Raw genomic sequence first — 14,724 nt, 5'->3', positions numbered from 1 at the left:
AAGGCATGTGGCTCCCTCTTATGATCTTATTTTTATACTGTAAATCTTACACTTTTTTGTTTGAACCTGCTATTTGGAATTCTTGTTTAGAAAATGGGATTACTTATTGCTGTGACTTCTTCAAGATGAGTGTCGTGAGTAAGAAGCTGTTATGGTAAGTCATCCCTATGTCATCTTTCTTAGAGAAAAAAAATCCTTTACACCTTAGTTTGCCTCAGGGTACACATTGAGCTGGACAATTCATCTCCCTGTTTTCTTCTCAGTGGCAAAAAAAATGAGAGAGAAAGAATGTTTTACACTCTGGGTGTTTATAGGCAACCCAGATACTATATTGAGAGGACAAAAAACCTTTAGGACTTCTGACCAGCTGTTTATTTCTGAACGTAAATAAAAAGGGACAATTAGTGTCAAAACAGACAATTTCTGAATAGTTGCCTTATGCTATTGCTTTGGCTGCTGCAACAGTGATCAATTCAAACATGCAGTTATGATAAACTTACTTACAGAACTGTACTTTCTAAGTCAAGTTTAATACTGTGAGAGCAGTGAATTTTGAGAGCTCCATATATTAGTATAATAATATAGGAAAATTTTATTATTTTCAAGTTTAAAACGTCAGAAATCTATAGATAAACTACTAAACTACATAACTATCAATTTTGGTGGAGATATACAAACATTTTCCTGTCAAGTAACTTGGAGATATATTGAGTCACTGAATATAAACTCCTCAGGGAATTCTCATCCAGATGCTGCTTTGAAAAAAGAACTGCAATGGATGACATCTACCTTACAGGAACTATCTTTGAAGATGCATGGCTTTAAAAAATGACTTAGAAAACCTCAAATTAAATTCTCAAAAACAGACTGATACTCTTAAGAAACCATTACAGCAACACCATACACACATAACAAATAGAGACGTCTATAAGTGACATTGAAGGGAGACTCAAAGAGGAATAATTCCAAAATGAATTTCTGCTTAAACAGACTACATGGCTGTTTAACAAAATAGATGACTTAGGAAACAGGGAAAGGAGAAACAACATAAGGATCTTTGGTCTGCCTGAAAACACTGAAGGAGAAGACATTATTTCATTCTTAACAACCTGGATTCCTGAATTTTTAGACTTGAAAGAGGGACTTTCATTTGGAATTGAACGAGCCCATAGAGAACTGAGGAAACCTGCTTCTAACTCAACAAATACTCCACATTTCTGGACAAGGAACTAATATTAAAATCTCCTTGGAGAAAATCACCCTTAAAATACAGTCAGAGCTTGATAAGGTTTGACAATGATTATTCTTCCAGAATAATAGAACAAAAGAAAAAAGTCTGGCCAGTAATAAAACTGTTGAAACAAAACAACATTAAAGCAGAGCTGGCCTTTCCAGCTAAAATAAAATATTTTTTGTCAATGAGATGAGAACCTTTAATGACTTAGAAGAAGCTATTATATTCATCAAAAACAACAACATAGTGTCTGTCCCAGAAGAAATGGAATGGACAGCCCCTACTCTTAAAAGAATAAAAGAAATCATTGGACTGATGCTAGAAAGAAAAAACAAAAAACTGATTCCACTGTAGCTGTCCCAAAAAATAACTCTTACAACTACATCTCTCAAAGTATCAACTGATATGGTACATCACTTGTCATCTGTTTTTATTTAAAAAATGAGGGTTTCTTAAACAATTGAGAAACAGTAATGTTTTATTCAGAATGTTCAAAGAGTACAATAATTCTTCACAAACAAAGGTAGGTCAGGGTGTGTTACTTATTTACATTATATATAAGCCAAACAAAGCAACATATAATACACACATAGAAGTTTCTATTCCCCTACTTGAACTCAATGAATACTTAGCTTGTTCATTTTTCATTGATTTTACTTATAATAATTTAACTAATTAATTAACTAATTCAACAAGGTACAATTCATCAGAGTTCAGACTCAAATGTAACAAATTAACATCATATATAATAGCAGTAACTGTAGAGTGTTTTGAAAAAAAATGCTGTCATGGAGACTAATGCCTTCTTCAGTTAAAGTGTGATTTAGGAATATCATGTATATCCTGGTTAAATAATAGTAGCAAGCTCTTAGTACAAATGTCATCATTATTCTGTCTAGATATAGTTAATGTCAATTATGGCAGGTATCACAGCTACGAGTGCTGTTTGATCAATCCTGATATGGTGTGCATAGATGCAGCTGTGTCTGGCAGCTAGTACAAATGTCATTATTCTGTCTAAAACATAGTTAAGATCAATTATGACAGGTATCATAGCTTTGAGTGCTGTTTGATTAAGCCTGACATGGTGTGTGTGGATGCAGCTGTGTCTGGCAGCTGTTGTATGTTGCCGTATTCGTCTCCGGGAAGGTGTGGGCTGCGGCTTGTGATCAAGATTTACTGATGCTCATGTATTAGGAAGGGACATTTGGTGTTTTAGCCTGGATCCAGGGGAAGGGGGGTGGATAAACTGTGATTTGGGTCTGGCAGAGAATTGTTTGTTTATACATCTGCTAAGTGAGAGGTGGGAAGGCTGGAAGATTGTGTTATCTCTTGTTGTGATGGCTTGCTGGGAGGTTTTTTTTTTTTGATCTGTTTGCTCTCCATTCATTTCCTGGCAGTTGCCTTGCTGAAAGGGAGGGAATTTAGGCATGAAGTTGCAGTGAAGTGAAGCTTTGCTTCAGGTGCATCACGAGCCTCTAGTATGCAGTACACAGGCACACTAACAGAAACAGATGCTTCCAGGTTGCTATGGTAATGAAGACAGAGTGATGATAATGCTTAATGGCTCTGAGGAGCCTCTGGGATGATTCTTGGTAATGACGTTTTTTTTTTTTTTTAATATATATATATATATATATATATATATATATAAATAATAAAGGGGCAGTTTTAAACCACATGTACACATATTGATGGTCTCCCAACACTTTGTTTAGCTCATTAAGTTGATTCTTGATAAAAATAAAAGTAAATAATAATAATAAGTGCAATTTTATATTTAAAATGTATTTTGGTCCAAACACATTTAGGACTTACATAAGAGTGGAAGTCTGAGTTATTGTGAAAGACTAAGAGCACTCGGTCTTGTGCAGTACCCTTTGCAGTGGTCTGGGAGGTGAGCACGCTCGGACGTGTTGGGCAAATAGGGCTAGCTGATTCTAGGGGTGTTTGTAGTTGCTGGGAAATGCTAGAGAGTCATCAGATTTCCTTCGTGGAAATATCTGTGGGAATGGAGGTGTGTTGAGCAGTTCACGGCAGAGTGGCCACTGCATGGAACAGGCTGGTAAAGTGGAACAGGACGAATATTGGTTTGGACATTTTAAGAACAGCCTGGAAACACACCACATGAACTAGTGAATGGTATTTTGGCAAAACTGGATGGGCATTGTTGCCCTTGCTTGAAGTACTGATATGTGTGTATGTAAGGATGGAAATATAACAAATCAGAAACTAGAAGGGTCTCATAATTTAAAGTCTATGGACTATATAAACATGCTTGGAAGGAGGTAATAATAAGAATAAGCATTACAGCTTATGGTCTCTCAAATGGGTCTATATTATATCATCGAGCGCTTAAAAAAGCAAATAATGAATAATCGACCCCATGTAAGCGAAAGCTTACAATCTCGAAAGCTCAGAACAGAGATTAAATCGCTGTACCAAAAAAAAAAAAAAAAAAAAAAATTGAAAGAATAATTATAATGCTGCATTTGTTGTTGAGAGGAGTGGCAAACAGGTCCCAGCAAGGCTGTCCCCATTTGCAGAAGATAAGATCCGCAACTTCCCGATTCAGAGACCACTCGTGAGGCATGAGAATAGCTTTGCTGAGCCTGTCCGCTATGACACTGGATTTCCCAGGGATGTGTGTTGCTATCAGAAAACGTTGGGAGGAAATCATCCAATGCCACAGTCTGAGTGCTTCTCGACACAAGGGGTAAGTCCTGGTCCTGCCCTGTTTGTTGATGTACCCCACCACTGTTTGTTGATGTACCCCACCACTGATATGTTGTACTTTTGGACTGCAATGGTCCTGGAAGGAAGAGAGTCTTGAAGGGCTTGCAATGCTAGGAGCACCGCTCTCATTTCTAGGACATTGATATGCAGATGGTACTTGTGAGGTTGCCAAGTGCCTTGGACTGTCCTGCCTAGTTAATGCCCCCCACACCCTATCAGGGAGGCGTCCGTGGTCACTGTGGCTACCAGAGGGGTTTGTTTGAAAGGTCTGCACCTGAATTACTAGTGGGAAGACCATCCACTAAGAAAGGCGCCTTTTGCATGTTTCTGTGATCAGGATCATGTGAGACATGGGTAGTTCCTGGAAAGACCACTGCATGAAAAGAAGCCACTGAAGGATTCTCATGTGGAAACGCGCTAATGGAACAAGAAGAATGGCAGTTGCCATGGAGCCTAGAGCTTGGAGGACATATCTGACTTGAATCCTTTTGCTCTGCATTAGAATTAACACTTGTTGACGAATAGTGGAAACTCTTTCCTGTGGTAATCTTGCAAATATTCCTTTTGTGTTTAATTCTGCTCCTATGTATGTGATAGACTGACTGGGCAACAAGGCAGATTTTTTGAAATTTACTGTAATGCCTAGTTGAGTACATGATGTGATTGTATAATCCTGTGCCTCTAAGAGTTGATGCCTGGTGGTAGCAGTAATGGAGCCAGTCGTCTAGATAGGGAAACACCTGGAATCCTTGACGCCTCAGGTTAGCCGTGACTACTGCCATACACTTGGTGAACACCCTGGGGGCTGAGGTGAGACCAAAGGGCAGAGCTCTGAACTGGTAATGACTGGCCCCTACCCGGAAGTGAAGAAATCTCCTGGAGCGTCTGTCGATTTTGATATGGTAGTACGCGTCCTGAAGATCTATTGAGCACATCATATTGTCCTGACCCAGAAAAGGGAAAATGGACTGCAGTGTTACCATCCAGAATTTTTCTTTTTGTACAGATTTGTTCAATCTGCTGAGATCCAGTATTGGTCTCCATTCCCCTGTCTTTTTGGTACTAAAAAGAATCTTGAGTAAGTTCCGGACCCTAGTTGGTCTGCGGGGACTTCTTGAATGGCTCTTTTTTCTAGCAGTCTCGAAACTTCTGTGACTGCTTGATCCCTTAGATTGAGTGGGACATCTGGGATGGGCTTTTTTGATTCTGTGGGGGATTGATAGAAGGGAATTTTGTAACCGCTGGATATAATGGATAGTACCCATCTGTCTCTTGTTATATTTTGCCAGGCTTTTGGGTACAGCAAAAGTCTTCCCCCGACTGCCTCCAGAGGTGAGCAGTCGGGCAAACCTTCAGGGATGCTGGAAGGGCTTGGCAGAGAAGGTTTCTCTGTCACTTTGGTTTTGTGGTCCCCCTCTGCCACAAGGGCAGCGTCTGTTATTGTTGTTTCCCCCTATGCCCCTGGGGGAAAAATCACCATGTGTGTCAGGCAAGGGTCCCTGGGATTTTCGGAACCACATCTGTCCGCTCTTCTGACCCTTGGGATAAGGTCTGGGAGGGGTGGAAAAACGGACTCCCACGGCAGAGAGAGTCTTGCCTTCCTGCTCACACCTGGTCAATGCGTCTTTCATCTGAGGCCCAAACAGAAAGGAGTCATCAAAGGGAGTATTGGTGAAGGACGCTCGAAAGGGTTCCGCAAAATGACACAGCCGACCGGCACTTGCGAACAGCTTCTGCTTCGGGCACCGCGCGGCAAGAAAGACTGAGGAAAATGGCGTCAGCTGATGCCTTTATACCCAATTCACAGCAGCTATGACGTCGGGTGAAGTGCGACATCAGCCGAGGCCAGACCCAGACTTTGGAATCCGGCCGACCGAAGGGCTGCCTGAGGCAGGACAACCCATATGTTAGGACTGCAGATGCATCCTTGAAGGACATCATTTGCTTTCCATATCTGTCCATCGTCCGAGACTCTTTGTTTGGAGGATGAACAGATGAAGAGGTTTCTGCTAACTCTTTCTTGGTGGCTGCTGCTACCACCATGGTATCAACGGGTACACCTTTGGAAAGGAATTGCTTGTCCTGGGGGGCTGTAATAAATTTGTTTGGTCTCCTCAAAGTAGGTTCCATAGTATCTGGAGCTGACCAAGCCTTTCGAGCCACTACAGACATGAGTGGATCAAAAGGAGGAGATACCCAAGAGGTGGAAGGTCGGGAACCGAATGCGTCCAGGTAGGCAGACTCGTCCCCGGTAGGTGCTAGGGAAGTCCAGTCCCTCCTCTGTCTAATTATTTCAAGGATGTCCGAAAAGGCAGCATCTTCAGAGGAGGACCTTGGGGACCCTTCTGATTCATCCATGTCTGTATCTGAAGTGACAGACTCAGGGGAGTCTATGTGCTTCCTCTTGCACTTCTTCTTCCAGGGAGGCGATTCTGAGTGATCAGGGGAGGTTTCAGAAGAAGAGGGATCACCCAATGGGGTGTCCTGGGGCACAGGTTCCCTACGCTTGGGGTCTGGAGGAGTAGAGGTTGGAACAGACACCACGGGGGGAGGAGCCGATGGAGCTAGCAGTAGAGCTGTTTTGGGGGACAGCACACTCCACATGACCTCGATGGCATCCTGACCTCTAGGCAGAGAAAGCTCTGGCTTCAAAGAAACAGGAGTCCTTCACCATGTCAAGAGTGACTGCTCTGAGGCCGATGTTGGAACCGAGCTCACCTGCGCCAAAGCTCCAAGGGGGAGAATGGGGTCAGACAAGGGTCCAATACCACTCCCCCCCTCAGAGCCAATGAGAGAGCCTTGGCGCCCAGATCCCTTGATAGAAGGAAGGTACAACTGAGGTAATTGGAGCCGACATCGGAACCGGAGAGATGATCAGTGCTGATGGTTCTACTACCTGCGGATCCATTGTCTCCTGCTCCGAGCTAAATGTAGTCGGAGGAGGAAAAGAAATAGAGGCGGTTGGAGTCGATACCTGTTCAGGTGGGCTGGACAGAAATTTTGCCAGTGCCTGTGACTTAAGCAACCTACTTACTACTCTCTCCACATCATGATCCGATAATCTAGAGGATTGAGAGGAGTGGGAAGAATGATGGCTATGTCACTCTGTAACAAGGGTAACTTAGGTGCTGAGTGGATGGACTCCAAGGACGGAGACTTCAGTCTCTTATGGCTCCGAGACGGATCTGAAATAGCAGATGGAGCCAACGGAGGAGATGCCTTGTCGGTGCCAGCTGGCACCGACATACTTGGTTGGTCAAGTAAAGGAATCGGCTCTGAAGGTGGAGCCGCCGTCTTGACAGACTTAGGGGATTTCACTGGCTGAGTACTTTTAGCCGGAGATTCCTGAGGCTTCAATAACCCCCGAAGGATTCATTTGTTTTTGCACTCCTGCAGGAACCTTGGACTAAAAGCATGACATATAGAACAGGAGTCGGTGAACAGCACCCAAACAATATACACAACTAGTGTGCCCATCTGTCAGAGACATTTTCTGACAGCATGAGTCACATTTTTTGAAGCCAGATACCTTGGTATCTTTAGACATTTTACTAACAACAACCACAAAAACAATAAGAAAAAGCTATACTACAAAACTAAGAAACAAAGTCTTTTTTTTTTTTTTTTTTTTTTTTACAGTTAAGGAACAGAAAGAAGAGCCTCTAATTTAAATGGCTGTCCAAGGGAGGGAGAACTCTCTAATTTAAACGAGTTCAGGGGAAACAGAAGGTTTGAGAGTTATGGAGTGACGGCCAACAAAGCTACAACACACAAGAAAGCGATAAGGAATAAAGTAATATATCTAGACAAAAACTAGACAAAAAACTTGACAAATTTTTAAGAATAAACAACAAATATAATAATAGAAATAACTATACTAAGCCTGAGCCAGTAATGAAGCAACCACACAGCTGAAGTGGCAAACGAGATCTGGGTAGCTGACGCTGGACATTCTGGGATAAGGGGTAGCCTCGAGCCAGTAAACAACTCTCGAGCTATAGAAGATGGCAGAGTCCCCAAACAGCAAGAATGAAGGCGAGATGGACAACTTAACATCATCAGTTCTTTCCTTTAGCAAATATTTCTGACTGAAAAGAATAACTTTTCTTCACAAAAATGATAATTTGGAGGCTGTTCCATAATTGGATCTAGCCAGCCTCGGTGAAATGCTACCTGACTGTTGATCACTTGAAGTCGGCATGTTACAGCATACTTCAACAGCAAGAAAGTTCTGATGTTATGTCTCCCTAGCCATTGGTCTGATACTCCTCTCACCAAACTGTACAGTGGCTGAGGAATATGGATGGCGCCTTAAAGCTTTAAGCTAGTTAGCTGGTCTGGTCCCTGGCAGGACATCCCATATGGTATAAGCTACTGCAACATTAATCAAATGAGGAACATCAGTACTTCTCTGCTCTACCTCTTCCTGTTTCTAAGCTTCTGTTATGTGCTTTTTTGGCACTTTATTTAGTTATTTATTTACTGTATTTGTTTACCACGAAAGTCTGACTGGGCATAGAAACCATTTTCAATGGAGGCCTAGGAAGAAAAACTTCATGAGACAAACATAACATACTGCAAATAATACACACACCATAAACAAAGTAATATAACAACATAGAGATGGATAATGCAATAACAATGGACAGAACAATATAATACACTGAAAATACAAAATAAATAGAATCTAAACCAAAGAATAAAAAGGTCACATAGAGAAACCGTTCAGCAAAAAACTGCAAGATAAACCGAGTCACTCTAGAGTTTTCAGTGTTATACCTTAAACCTCCTGAAGTAGAGGCCCATGTGATACATGCAAATCACCCCTTAATGACCGACCAGGGTTTCAGCTATTTGTCTTCTGAATGCCCATGACTTCTTAATTTTTAACCCTTTATGGGTACATTCAGGCCAATATAGCCAGATCTCATTAGCTGTAGACATTCACACATTCATTTATTTACTGCATTTGTTAACCAGAAAAGTCTGACTGGGCATGACAAAGCTAGAAAACAGTAAAAATAGTTCATAATCCACTTAGGTTAAGAAGTAAAGGGACTTCAGTACATGAGGCCAAGTGTATAGTAATGTGCAATTGGTCATTTGATAATCTTACCACAAGTATTATAAAAGCAGAGCAAAGTTTGGATAAGATGATGCTTAAATTATGTTTTAAAAGTATTTAAGTTTACAATTTGTCTTAGTCTCAAGGACATAAAGTTCCAGTTCTTAGATATATCTTAGAATATGCCACCTGCAGAGTTTTTAGATTTGTTATGTAAAGTAACAATTAGTCACTAGATCGTAGGGTTCTACTTGGCAAGGTTTGGGCATTATTAAGTTATTATTGGTTTATTAAGTAGTTTACAGATTACCAGCAGTTGTGCATAAGTAAGTGTATGTGAGAGCTCTAGCCAGTTTAGGTTATTACAGCACTGTTGACGTTTTAGGGTCACAGTGGTGCTTAGATTGGTTAGAAGTGAGGAGGCATATAGTAGGGTTGAGAGTAGATCAGAAGAGGCAATGCTTTTTATAGCAGTATCTGTTAGGAAGTGTTTAGTTTCATAGTGACTTTAATTAGTCTTTTCTTACAACCTGTAGTATGTGATGGCTGAATTTCATTTGGTTATCTATAATAAATCCTAGTAGTTTGGTATGTGTTACTAGTTCAATTTGTGTACTGTCCATGCATGTTATGTGCCACAGGATGACTATTTTTCTGGCTGTGATGCAGGAATGTAATCTAAAGTGGATTCGCCTGAGGCATTTTTATTACATCGTGTTAGGATATTTATGAGATAAGAAAAACATAATTGGATGCTGTTTATTGGATTATCAGTATTTAAGATAAAGTAGTCAATATTCATATCACCTAAAATTAGAGATTCCTGATGTATACTAGAGGAGATCCAACAATGTCTTCTACAGCAGGTATATTATTGCCTGTGGTGTATATCTACATTGGCTACTCTTTTGTGAGTAATGAGTTTAAGCGACGTTTATTAATCGTTAAAAAAAACTCCTAAAATTAAAGACAATCACCCTATCCCCTGAAAAGCTCCTTGCTAATCAAGATTGCAACCAATGTATTTTTATACCCAGTGTCTCGCCTAATAAATGAGCATGTCCCTCAACTGTGGAAAAAAGCCTTTGTTGTACCCTTGCATAAGGGTGGACCCTCCACTGATTTCTTCTCCTGTAGACCCATTGCAGTTTTGTCACCCCTATCAAAAATTTTGCAAAAGTGTATCTTCTCCCAGCTTCCTAGATTCATTCTACAGCACAAACTCCTCTACACATCTCAGCATGGCTTTAGACCCCATCATTGCACCACTACAGCCTTATACTGGCACTTGCCCTGTGTAGTAACCTTACACTGCAGTATTACCTTCAATGCAAAGGAAAAGCAGCATGTTGAATTTTGATAAAACATTTTTATATACCATACCATTTAGAAAGAAGTAAAAAGGCTCAGATTTACACACACACACACACACACACACACACACACACACACACACACAGTGGCTTTAGGTCTGACAGCATAACCATGTGATTTTCTGTTTCCCTGAAAAGATATGATAAAAAACTTAAGTACCTTGTCATTTTTTAATGGCCTTCCTGACCTAAATTTGATCCACACCAAAAACAAGATCAATTTAATACTTCATAATAATTTTTTATATTTTCAGAACAAGACACCCAGACTTATATTTTATACATGTCATGAGCTAACAGAAACAAAGGCAAGGAGAAAGTACAGTTTTGTACCTACCATAAATGTAGATGTCCGATAGGTATGCATCTGCAGTCATAACATATGGGTTGTCCTGCCTCAGGCAGCCCTTCGGTCGGCCGGATTCCAAAGTCTGGGTCTGGCCTCGGCTGATGTCGCACTTTCCCCGACGTCAGAGCTTCTGGGGTATAAAGGCATCAGCCGACGCCATTTTCCTCAGTGTTTCTTGCCCCAGATGCCAGGTGCCCTCTAGGAAGGCTAAATTTGGATAAATGTTGAAAATTCCAAACAGTAGCAAACAATATATATATAAATATATATATACAGATATACATACAAACAAATACACCATAATAGATTCCCCCAGCTAGCTGAAAGAGGGGTAAGCACCCTAGGAATACCACAGAGGGGAAGGAGGGTGGGTAATCCTGACTGCAGATGCATACCTATCGGACATCTACATTTATGGTAGGTACAAAACTGTACTATGCCCTTCAAGGATGCATCTGCAGTCATAACATATGGGTAGAATACCATAGCCAAACTGGGGGAGGAGGTACTAAGATAAGGATGGTGTAGTTAAGATCCCCTGTAAAACTGCAGTTGCAAAACCTGCTCGGGATCTGAAGTATAAAGGTAGATTGTAATGTTTGGCAAATGTATGCACGGAGCTCCAAGTAGCAGCTTCTAAAATGTCCTTGGTAGCCACCCCTCGTAGGAAAGCTGTAGTGGTGGCTGTGGCTCTTGTGGAGTGAGGCCTGATATTTTCAGGAGTTGTCTTTCCATGAAAAGAGTAGCAGAAACGAATGCAATTTCCTATCCATTTAGAAATTGTCTGTTTGGAAATTGCTTTTCCTTGCACTCCAGTTGCATATGCTACAAAAAGTTGGTCAGTCTTTCTGCTGGTTTTAGTTCTGTCCAGATAGTAGCGTAGTTGTCTGTGTACATCCAAGGTGTGCAGTAGTTTTTCCCCCTTGTTCTGTGGGTTAGGGAAGAATGTAGGCAAATGAATAGCTTGGTTCAAGGATACCCTGGATACCACCTTTGGCATGAAAAGGCTGCACTGCCATTAGTGCCTGTAACTCGGATACTCTTCTTGCTGAAGTGATTGCTAGAAGGAAAGCAGTTTTCCAAGATTAGAACTGTAAGTCTGCTAATGCTGCTGGTTCAAAAGGGGGTAGTGTTAATTTCTCCAGCACAAAACTGAGATCCCATGCAGGCAGAGGGGGTTTCCTTGGAGGTTTTACATTTTTGATCCCTCTTAAAAATTGTCTGAGGAGAGGGTGAGAGAAGATAGGAGGATCCATGTTGTATTCTGCTGAAATTGCTGAAGCATGAATCTTAATGGAAGAATAGGACAGGCCATTGTGGAACAGTTCTGCTAAGTATTCTAGGATGTGTGCTAGGTTTGCCAATGTGACATTTGTACCCTTTGATGCACTCCAAATGAGGAATCTCTTCCATTTAGCTGAGTATGTCTTTCTTGTGGAGGGTCTGCGAGGCTCCAGGATAATGTCCTTGACCCTCTGAGATAAGACAGTTTGGTTTTGTTTTAAGCAATTTTCCAGGCAGTCAGCTGCAGTGTTTTCAAGTTTGGATGCAGGGTCTTGAAGTTGTTCTGCGTTAGAAGTAGAGGCCATAGGGGTAGAGGCCATGAGTTCGTCCGAGACATGCTTCTCAGTAGCAGATACCAATGCTGCCTTGGCCAGTCTGGAGCTATCAGTATCACCTTTGGCTGTTCCTCCCTGATCTTCAGAAGAACTTTGTACATCAATGGGAGTGGTGGAAAAGCATACACTGTTAGGGCATTCCAGCTGAAAGACAGGGAGTCCACCCTCCAGGCTTGTGGGTGGTATACTCTTGAGCAGAATTTCTTCAGTTGGTGGTTGAGTGGGGAGGCAAACAGGTCTATCTCTGGCATTCCCCATTTGTTTGTTATGATTTTGAAGATGTCTGGATGCAGCATCCATTCGTGAGCATCCGTGGTAGTTCTGCTTAAGCTGTCTGCTAGTGAATTCTCTTTTCCTGGTACGAATTTGGCCTGCAGTTGGATGTTGAGATTCAGGCCTAGGTTCCACAGATCCATTGCCATCCGGCATAGAGGGTAGGAATGCGTGCCTCCCTGTTTGTTTATGTACCACATGACTGTGGTATTGTCTGTCCTTATCAGCAGATGTCCTTGCTGGAGGAATGATTTGAATGCCTCGATTGCATGCTTCACTGCCAGCATCTCCTTTAGGTTTATGTGCAAATTCAGCTGGTCTTGAGACCATAGGCCTTGGATACACTTGTCTTCCATGTGTGCTCCCCATCCTAGGTCTGAGGCGTCCGTGGTGATGGTCTGCCTTGGTTGTGGTTTGTTGAAAGGCAACCCACTGTTGGACTGGCAGGCCTGAGCCCACCACAGGAATTCCTTTTTCAGGCATGGAATGACTGAAATCATGGTTTCTAGACTGTGCCTGTGTTGAGACCATACATTCCTTAGGTACCACTGTAATTTCCTCATATGCAGCCTGGCATGTGGGATCAAGATTATGCAGGATGCCATGTAACCCAGGGCCTGCAGGACTTTCATTGCAGTAAGCTGAGTTTGTCTTGTCAAAGCCATGAAGTAGACTGGGAGTTGCTTTTGTTTTTCTTCCGCGAGAAAAGCCATCTGAGTTATTGTGTCCAGATCCGCACCCAAAAATGTTATCCTTTGGGATGGCACTAGTCTTGACTTCTGGATGTTGACTGTGTATCCCAAGGCCTGTAACAGGTGTAGGACATAGGCCAAATCCTTTATTAGTTTTGTCTTGTTCTCCGCTTGTATTAGGCAGTCGTCCAGGTATGGGTAGATTTGAATTCCCTGAAGCCTGCAATGTGCAATTACTGATGCCAGGCATTTCGTGAATACTCTGGGCGCAGTAGATAAGCCAAAGGGCAATGCTGAGAATTGATAATGCTCTGATCCTGCAAGAAATCTGAGGTGTCTTCTGCAATCTGGTCATATAGGGACGTGCAGGTATGCCTCCTTGAGATCTAGAGTCACCAGCCAAGACTCCTTGCCCAACATGGGAAGAAGTTGCTGTAGGGTCAGCATCTTGAATTTTGGCACAATGAGATATGTGTTTAGTGCGGACAAGTGGAGAATAGGCCTCCATTGGGTTTCTTTTCTTGGTACAAGGAATAGTCTGGAGTAAAATCCTTGGCCTTGTTCCATAGATGGTACCCTTTCTATTGCTTTCATCTGAAGTAAATGGTTGATTTGTCTTAAAGCCTCTGGCTTCTGGTTTGGTGGAAGGTTTGGCATTCCGCTCCTTCTTGGTACAGTGTGGAAATGAAACCTGTATCCTTTGTCTATTGTTTGCAATGTCCATTTGTCTTTTGTAATGCCATGCCAGTTTTTCGAGAATAAAGCCAACTTTCCGCCCAAGGGTCCTTCCAGTTGTTCCCTGGTAGGCGGAATCAGAGTCAAGTCATTGTGGACTGGGCCTAAGCAAGGAAGGCAGTAAGAATGGAAATCCTTATGAGGTATTTGTTTCCCACAAGTTAAACAATTATTTACTTTGTCTGACATCGGCTGAGGCAAGAAAGAGTCCCCAACGGGGTACTTAGCTTTTTTAGAAGTCTTCGGTAGCTGAAATCTCTGGATCTGACCGACCGGCACTTGCGAACAGCTTCTGCTTGGCACCGCTGCAAGAAAGACTGAGGAAAATGGCGTCGGCTGATGCCTTTATACCCCAGAAGCTCTGACGTCGGGGAAAGTGCGACATCAGCCGAGGCCAGACCCAGACTTTGGAATCCGGCCGACCGAAGGGCTGCCCGAGGCAGGACAACCCATATGTTATGACTGCAGATGCATCCTTGAAGGACATCACATTGTTCTGAATATATGAATATCAGACCCGAATAGTCAAAAACAAATGACAGAAAATGGCTAAAGAGTAACATTTTCAGCTTTGATTTTTATGCCGACACATTAAGAATGAGTTTTTCAGTCAGAACACATAAATGTTGATATATGATATTTCCCCAT

At 42.0% G+C, this 14,724-nt stretch overlaps 1 protein-coding gene across 1 annotated transcript in view; it reads right to left on the bottom strand.

Annotated features, from left to right (window-relative positions):
- Positions 1-14,724, bottom strand: part of GCNT4 (glucosaminyl (N-acetyl) transferase 4) — a 430,511-nt gene that overhangs the window by 51,539 nt on the left and 364,248 nt on the right. The window lies entirely within an intron of this gene.

Source organism: Protopterus annectens, chromosome 2.part2 (assembly GCF_019279795.1).
Source record: "Protopterus annectens isolate FY-2018-M chromosome 2.part2, PAN1.0, whole genome shotgun sequence".
In the NCBI taxonomy this organism is placed as follows: domain Eukaryota; kingdom Metazoa; phylum Chordata; order Ceratodontiformes; family Protopteridae; genus Protopterus; species Protopterus annectens.
This window is presented reverse-complemented; position numbering and strand designations above follow the sequence as displayed.